The sequence below is a fragment of the Cervus canadensis genome, chromosome 3 (genome assembly GCF_019320065.1).
Source record: "Cervus canadensis isolate Bull #8, Minnesota chromosome 3, ASM1932006v1, whole genome shotgun sequence".
Taxonomy (NCBI): domain Eukaryota; kingdom Metazoa; phylum Chordata; class Mammalia; order Artiodactyla; family Cervidae; genus Cervus; species Cervus canadensis.
This window is the reverse complement of record NC_057388.1, coordinates 29,619,303-29,628,415: the sequence shown is the minus strand read 5'-3', so window position 1 is coordinate 29,628,415 and position 9,113 is coordinate 29,619,303. Positions and strand designations below refer to the sequence as shown.

The following is a 9,113-nucleotide window of genomic DNA, read 5'->3' as shown; positions in this document are numbered from 1 at the left end:
GTTTTTCTAGGGCATAGCATGTTTTCTCTAGCAGAAATATGGTGAAGGGTCTCCGGGGTCAGTAAATCCCCAGCCTATAAGAAAAGTATGACATAGCAACTTAATACACGGGGAAATGAGTATGAACTCAAGACTTCAAAAACATATATATTTTCTGACACTGACTTCAGTGCCCCAGCAGCAGTAGCATTCACTCACCACTAACTCTCGTGTGTACTTATAATGCCAATGTTTGGGTCTTTGATTTTTTTCACCAAAAAGGAGCCTGGACTTCTTGGACTGTAGCATTTTCCAAGATTAGAAACAGGAAAAAAATTGCAATGGGTCAGGAAATATCCTTCTATTGCCAGAAAACAAGAATTCTTTAAAAATACATTTGACTTAGTGCTAAAAGGGCATAGGCACCATATTAAAGGTGTTCTTGTTTGGTGGTTCAGACTGAACCACCTGGGTCAGATCCCTGGTTCGGGAAGATCCCCTGGAGAAGAGCCTGGCAACCCACTTCAGTATTCTTGCCTAGAAAATTCCATGGACAGTGGAGACTGGTGGGCTGCAGTCCAGGGGGTCACAAAGAATCAAACATGATTAAGCAACTAGCGCTTGTTGTCAAAATTTTGAAAAATTCACAGTCAAATGATTATTTTTTAAGTTTCTAATGATAAAAGAAAAAGATTAAAATGTAGGGAAAAAGATGGATACAAGACAAAAGAATGGTGAAGATGAATAGATCTGTCCAATTTTTACTTATTAATGATATTCAATAGTGAATAAAACAGTAGGCAGCTTTTCCTTTCCAGTTTCTATGTCTTGCTAAAGGATAATTTTTAAAAGCAGCCATTCCAGAGCCGTGCTGGTTCTGCAGCTCTGTGGCAAGCCTCGGAGTCGGGGTTCTGTTCCGCAGGATGGGGTTTGTTAAAGTTGTCAAGAACAAGGTCTACTTCAAGAGATACCAAGTGAAATTCAGAAGAAGGTGAGAGGGCAAATACTGACTACTATGCTCGGAAACGATTGGTCATCCAAGATAAAAATAAGTACAACACGCCTAAATACAGAATGATTGTTCGTGTAACAAACAGAGATATCATTTGTCAGATTGCTTATGCCTGTATAGAAGGAGATGTGATAGTTTGTGCAGCTTATGCTCACGAACTCCCAAAATATGGTGTGAAGGTTGGCCTGACAAATTATGCTGCAGCATATTGTACTGGCCTGCTGCTGGCCCGCAGGCTTCTTAATAGGTTTGGTTTGGACAAAATTTATGAAGGCCAAGTCAAAGTGACTGGAGATGAAGACAATGTGGAAAGTATTGATGGTCAACCTGGTGCCTTCACCTGTTACTTGGATGTAGGACTTGCCAGAACTACTACTGGGAATAAAGTTTTTGGGGCCCCAAAGGGAGCTGTCAATGGAGGCTTGTCTATCTCTCACAGTACCAAACGGTTCCCTGGTTATGATTCAGAAAGCAAAGAATTCAGTGCCGAGGTGCACCGAAAGAACATCATGCGGCAGAACATTACAGATTACATGCGTTACCTGATTGAAGAAGATGAAGATGCTTATAAGAAACAGTTCTCTCAGTACATAAAGAACAATGTAACTCCAGACATGATGGAGGAGATGTATAAGAAAGCTCATGCTGCAATACGAGAGAATCCAGTGTATGAGAAGAAGCCTAAGAAAGAAGTTAACTATGATGCTTTGGATGTTGCCAACAAAATTGGGATCATCTAAACTGAGTCCAGTTGGCTAATTCCAAATATAAAAGTTTTCACTATGTAAAAAAAAAAAAGAAGTTAAAAAGAAGAGGTGGAGCCATCCCAAAATGTCACTTGCCCAGAAGAAAGATCGGGTAGCTCAGAGGAAGGCAAGCTTCCTTAGAGCTCAGGAACAAGCTGCAGAGAGTTAAACCAAACCACAATTTTCTATCAAGATTTTTCAGATAAGACAATAATAAACTTATTGAACAAGCAAATAAATAAATAAATAAAAGCAGCCATTATTTCTATATGACATTCTTATGTAGATATAGAATCTATGTGACTCATTAATTAATGAGGGAAACAGCCCTGTGTTACCACTTGATCAAAGGAGAATTCAAAGAACTATATATATATATATATATATATATATATATACACACACACACAGTCAGTAAGGAATGCCAAAGTAAATTTACAAATAAATGAAAATGGGTTTATTTACAGCAATAATAAATTGCATTCAACTGTTAATTTGCATTTCTATGGAAAAAATCCTTTGTGCTGAAATATTAGTTCACTACAACTTACATTGTCATAAAATGTTTCACTTTGCCAACAAAGATCTGACTAGTCAAAGCTGCGGTTTTTCTAGTAGTCATGTATGGATGTGAGAGTTGGACCATAAAGAATTCTGAACACCAAAGAATTGATGCTTTTGAACTGTGGTGTTGGAGAAGACTCTTGAGAGTCCCTTGGACTGCAAAGAGATCCAACCAGTCTATCCTAAAGGAGATTAGTCCTGGGTGTTCATGGGAAGGACTGATGCTGAAGTTGAAGCTCCAATACTTTGGCCACCTGATGGGAAGAACTGACTCATTAGAAAAAACCCTGATGCTGGGAAAGATTGAAGGCAGGAAGAGAAGGGGACAACAGAAGATGAGACGGTTGGATGGCATCACCGACTCGATGGACATGAGTTTGAGCAAGCTCTGGGAGATACTACTGGTGTGAAGGACAGAGAAGCCTGGCGTGCTGCAGTCTATGTGGTCCCAAAGAGTCAGACACAACCGAGCGACTGAACAACAACTACAAAATGGTTTATTGTGGAGGAAAAATATGACTTTCTTCTACTTTTCTATGTCCTTTGCTGGGACCGTTGTAACAAAAGACAAATTCATAAGAGAAAGCATACAAATTTGTTTAATATAAGTTCTATGGGACACTTCATAAGGAAATGAAGATCTGAAGTGGTTGTACTTGAGTGTTTTAAGGTTCGGTCTGATGAAGAGTAGAGAGTGGTGGAACAATGTGATAGGACAAAAAAGGATATGAGCCAAGTACAGAAAACTGTTCAGATTCCTCTCTTGGAGATAAGGATGTTCCTTTCCCGAAGTATTGAGAATGTACCACTCACACAAGGATTTATTTTTTAATTTTATTTTTATTTATCTATTTATGGCTATGCTGGGTCTCTGTTGCTGCATGGACTTTCTCTAGCTGTGGAGAGCGGAGGCTACTCTCTAGTTGTGGTGTGTGGATTTCTCAGTGCTGTGGCTTCTCTAGTTGCAGAGCCTAGGCTCTAGGGGATGAGGGCTTCAGTTGTTGTGGCATATGGGCCCAGTAGTGGTGGTTTCCAGACTCTAGAGCACAGGCTCGATAGTTGTGGCCCACATGGGGCTTAGTTGCTCTGTGGCAAGTGGGATCTTCTCAGATGAGGGATCGAACCCAGGTCTCCTGCACTGGCAAGCGGATTCCTATCCACTGCACCACCAGAGAAGCCCTCACATGCTGCTGCTGCTAAGTCACTTCAGTCGTGTCTGACTCTGTGCGACCCCATAGATGGCAGCCCACCAGGCTCCCTCATCCCTGGGATTCTCCAGGCAAGAACACTGGAGTGGGTTGCCATTTCCTTCTCCAATGCATAAAAGTGAAAAGTGAAAGTGGAGTCACTCAGTTGTGTCCGACTCTTAGCGACCCCATGGACAGCAGCCTACCAAGCTCCTCCATCCATGGGATATTCCAGGCAAGAGTACTGGAGTGGGGAGCCCTCACATGAGGGTCTTATAAACTGCTTCAGAGTAAGGCAAAGCCCGCCCTGCACATGCTGTCTCTCAGATTTCTTCAACTTAGTATATTCAATATGCCAAGGTGCCATATTTTGAGGTAGTATGTCCTGAACCCCATCAATCAATCAATAGAAAATTGTGCTAGACAGGACAGTTAACAACTTTTTTTTCCAATTTCAAAGTCTTTCACAATTTTTCCTCACAGCCTGTTTATAAAGTATATGCTGCTGCTGCTGCTAAGTCACTTCAGTCGGGTCCGACTCTGTGCGACCCCACAGACAGCAGTCCACCAGGATCCCCGCTCCCTGGGATTCTCCAGGCAAGAATACTGGAGTGGATTGTCATTTCCTCCTCCAATGCATGAAAAGTGAAAAGTGAAAGTGAAGTTGCTCAGTCGTATCTGACTCGTAATGACCCCATGGACTGCAGCCTACCAGGCTCCTCTGTCCGTGGGATTTTCCAGGCAAGAGTACTGGAGTGGGGTGCAATTGCCTTCTCCGTATAAAGTATATAAATGTCCTTATTTTTATGTCTATATACAGAAAAGAATATATACAGGCAATAGTAGAGGTAGATATTGTTACAAGAAACAGAAAAAATGATCACCACCACCAGCCACATGAAGTAATAGAATGAGGGTTTGATAGTTTTTCAGCACACCCATTAGTTGTGCAAGAAGATCATGTATTCCAAGAAAATAAAAGAGCCATTTATACCAAAGAGAATTGACTACATAGACTCAACCCCTAACCACCCAGGAGAAGATATATCTACATCTTTGCTATGCAAAGTGTGGTTCAAGGACCAGAGCATTAGGATCACTTGGGAGCTTGCAAGAAATGTAGAATCTTAAAAAAAGGAAAGAAAGAAAGAGAAATGTAGAATTTCAGGTCCTATAAACCCAAAGAATCAAAGTCTGTAGTTTAACATTGGAAAAGACCCTGATGCTGGGAGGGGTTGGGGGCAGGAGGAGAAGGGGACGACAGAGGATGAGATGGCTGGATGGCATCACCAACTCAATGGACATGAATTTGAGTAAACTCTGGGAGTTGGTGATGGACAGGGAGGCCTCGCATGCTGCGATTCATGGGGTCACAAAGAGTCGGACACAACTAAGCGACTGAACAGAACTGAACTGAACAGGTGATTTGCATGTACCTTAAAGTTTGCAAAACCCTGATCTACATATTCTGCTAGTTATAATGAGACACATGAAATGGAAGCCTTCAATTAAACCTTCACGTTAAACTGTTAAGTCAGAGTGGTAAGCTATTTGGTTTTACATGGTCAGGCATAGAAAATGTGAAAAAATGTAACATTTTGTAGAGAAAAACTATGTATCAAAACATTAAAATCTATATGAGAGGCAATTAATTAAAAGTAAAAGTGAATTTTGACTATAATAGGGGTTTAATTTAGTAACCTGTGGTTTGGGGTAGAATCACTAGTTTGCGGTAGAACTGTATTATTGAATTCCAAATCCAATTGAGAAGCAACAATTTGCCTAACCAAATCCTTCAGTGCTAATAATCAGCATAATATGTGTGTATGTTTTGTCCTCATTATAGGTTTTTAAAGCATTTATAAGAATCTGATTGTTAATTTGTGATTTAAAATAATTATTTATTTACTTTTATTTTTTGGCCATGTGACCTGTGGGAGCTTAGTTCCCTGACCAGGAATTGAACCCAGGTCCCCTGCATTGGAAGTGTGGTTTCTTAACGACTGGACCTCCAGTGAAGTCCCTAAGCCATTATTTAGACATTATAATTTTAAATAAATTTGTAATCAATGCTTGAGTGAGAAGTTTTGACTTGTTAAATCTGTGATTTATTGGGAATTTGAATGTATGAATATTTTGGATAATGTTTATTGCTTAGTATTTAAAGAAATGCTGATTGCTTAATGCATCAGTCAGGTTCCTGCTATAATACTGATGTGTAAAATACAACTCCCGAATCTCTTATTTCATGTTCACGGCCTGTAGGTGGGGACTGGTGAGTCTCCTTTGAACTCTGCATTAAGTATGTTCCATGTGTTTCTATTGTATGATCAGTGAATACTCAAGGGTCTTTTCAAGTCAGATGACTGAAGTACAAGAGAAGAGGGTAGAAATGGGTAATTATCTGGACTCAAAACTGACAGGCTCTCTTGTCTACTCACATTCCATTGTCAAAGCAAGTCACATGGCCAAGGCCAACATCAAAAAGTTAAGGAATGCTCTGCCTGCAGTGAACCATGGCAGAGGAGGGGAGGGAAGGAAGACTTGTGAGCAAGTAATGTAGTCTACCACTCTTATTACATCCATGAGATTAAAATATCGGCTATTAACCACAGTACAAATAGTACTGACCATTCTTCATGTACTAAGTAGTAATAGTGCACATGTGCTCAGTTGTGTCTGAGGTGTTGCAACCCTGTGGACTATAGCCCGCCAGGCTCCTCTGTCCATGGGATTCTCCAGGCAAGAATAACTGGAGCGAGTTGCCATTTCCTGCTCCAGGGGGTCATCCCAACCCAGTGACTGAACCCAAGTCTTTTGCATCTCCTGCACTAGCAGGTGGATTCTTTACCACTAGTGCCCCCTGGGAAGCCAATTTCATGTACTAAAATCTCTCATAAATAAAGATCTTTATTAATAACAAAGTCCTGAGGAATAAAAGACTATTTTTGTGGGGTTAAATGCGGTCTGATGTGAACTTATTATTTCATCTCAGTGTTTTGTAGCAGGATTGCAAGTTACTCACAATACAGAAATTTAGAAAAAATTTAGCTTCTTTGTTTTGTCTATAGCTGATCTGGTCTTGTGGCCTGGTAGGTGGTGGGAAAGAAAAAATGAAACAAGACTAACTTGATTGATCTGGTTTCATATTTCAACCAGTAATTTAACCACCTCATTAGAAAATTTTTCGGTTCTCAGATTTTTCACATTTTCACTTCTCACTGCCCTTTTACCTGAAAGTACATGGGGAAGATTACAGCTTATTGTATTCTTATGGTTTGGGGTAAGTGCTGGCGTCCAGCCCCAGGGGATCCAGGGGTACCCTCCGGATGAACGGAGTCGGCGAGTGAGAGAGAGAGAGAGAAAGAAAGAGACCAGACCGGGATGTGCAGCAGAGTCTGGCAATGCTTTATTTTTTACCATAGCTTTTATACCTTAAGTTAGTACATTTCTAAGGGGAGGTGAAAGATAAGCATACAAAATTTAGTTTAATATTACATCAGTTTTGTCTTTCACGAAACCAGGGTGTTTTCTGCATACTTCTTTGTTCATGAGAGTCTTCTTTCATAGTGGATCTTTGTACATTATCTTCTGGCCTTGGGGCCTATTAACATTTTATGACCTAGGTGAAGGCAAAACTGCTTTCTGTAGTCTATTCTTTATTGTTCTATTTTGCCTTGAGTTCAGCAGAAAACAGAAAAGTTGCAGTCTCATGGTACAGCAGGTTGCAACATAGTAGAAATACAATCCTGTTAATGCAAATGTCAGCCTTTTTGCAAAAGTTCTCAGCTATTTATCTAAAAAGTTTAGCACACAAAGACTCTGTGGCTCTGATGAGGCAGCCTCTGTTTTAGCACTCTTGATTAAAATTAGCAATTATCTTATTGTTTCCACACTAGGGTTAAACTCTTATTTTTCTAAATCCTTAACTATATTAACAATAGTTTTTACTGCACAACCTCAGCACATTAACAGCAATCAAACGTTGATCCAATAACCACTTTTTTTTTTTTCATTTATTTTTATTAGTTGGAGGCTAATTACTTCACAACATTTCAGTGGGTTTTGTCATACATTGACATGAATCAGCCATGGAGTTACATGTATTCCCCATCCCGATCCCCCCTCCCACCTCCCTCTCCACCCAATTCCTCTGGGTCTTCCCAGTGCACCAGGCCCGAGCACTTGTCTCATGCATCCCACCTGGGCTGGTGATCTGTTTCACCATAGATAGTATACATGCTGTTCTTTTGAAACATCCCACCCTCACCTTCTCCCACAGAGTTCAAAAGTCTGTTCTGTATTTCTGTGTCTCTTTTTCTGTTTTGCATATAGGGTTATCGTTACCATCTTTCTAAATTCCATATATATGTGTTAGTATGCTGTAATGTTCTTTATCTTTCTGGCTTACTTCACTCTGTATAAGGGGCTCCAGTTTCATCCATCTCATTAGGACTGGTTCAAATGAATTCTTTTTGACGGCTGAGTAATATTCCACGGTGTATATGTACCACAGCTTCCTTATCCATTCATCTGCTGATGGGCATCTAGGTTGCTTCCATGTCCTGGCTATTATAAACAGTGCTGCGATGAACATTGGGGTGCACCTGTCTCTTTCAGATCTGGTTTCCTCAGTGTGTATGCCCAGAAGTGGTATTGCTGGGTCATATGGCAGTTCTATTTCCAGTTTTTTAAGGAATCTCCCACACTGTTTTTCCATAGTGGCTGTACTAGTTTTGCTTCCCCACCAACAGTGTAAAGAGGGTTCTTTTCCTCCCCCCTCTCCAGCAATTTTATTGCTTTAGACATTTTGGAGAGCAGCCATCCTGACTGTGTGTAATGGTACTCATTGTGGTTTTGATTTGCATTTCTCTGATAATGAGTGATGTTGAGCATCTTTTCATGTGTTTGTTAGCCATCTGTATGTCTTCTTTGGAGAAATGTCTGTTTAGTTCTTTGGCCCATTTTTTGATTGGGTCATTTATTTTTCTGGAATTGAGCTGCAGGAGTTGCTTGTATATTTTTGAGATTAATCCTTTGTCTGTTTCTTCATTTGCTATATTTTCTCCCAATCTGAGGGCTGTCTTTTCACCTTACTTATAGTTTCCTTTGTAGTGCAAAAGCTTTTAAGTTTCATTAGGTCCCATTTGTTTAGTTTTGCTTTTATTTCCAATATTCTGGGAGGTGGGTCATAGAGGATCTTGCTGTGGTTTATGTCGGAGAGTGTTTTGCCTATGTTCTCCTCTAGGAGTTTATAGTTTCTGGTCTTACATTTAGATCTTTAATCCATTTTGAGTTTATTTTTGTGTATGGTGTTAGAAAGTGTTCTAGTTTCATTCTTTTACAAGTGGTTGACCAGTTTTCCCAGCACCACTTGTTAAAGAGGTTGTCTTTTTTCCATTGTATATCCTTGCCTCCTTTGTCAAAGATAAGGTGTCCATAGGTTCGTGATTTATCTCTGGGCTTTCTATTCTGTTCCATTGATCTATATTTCTGTGTTTGTTGCCAGTACCAATTCTGTCTTGTATGACGTGTGGCTTTGTAGTAGATCTGAGTCAGGCAGGTTGATTCCTCCAAGTGTCCCTTCTTCTTTCTCAAGAATTACTTTGGCTATTCGAGGTTTTT

The 9,113-nt window shown here is 40.2% G+C and overlaps 1 pseudogene; it reads left to right on the top strand.

Moving 5' to 3' along the window:
* Nucleotides 1-896: 896 nt before the first annotated feature.
* On the top strand, nt 897-1,940 carry LOC122438205 (annotated as a pseudogene).
* Nucleotides 1,941-9,113: the final 7,173 nt, after the last annotated feature.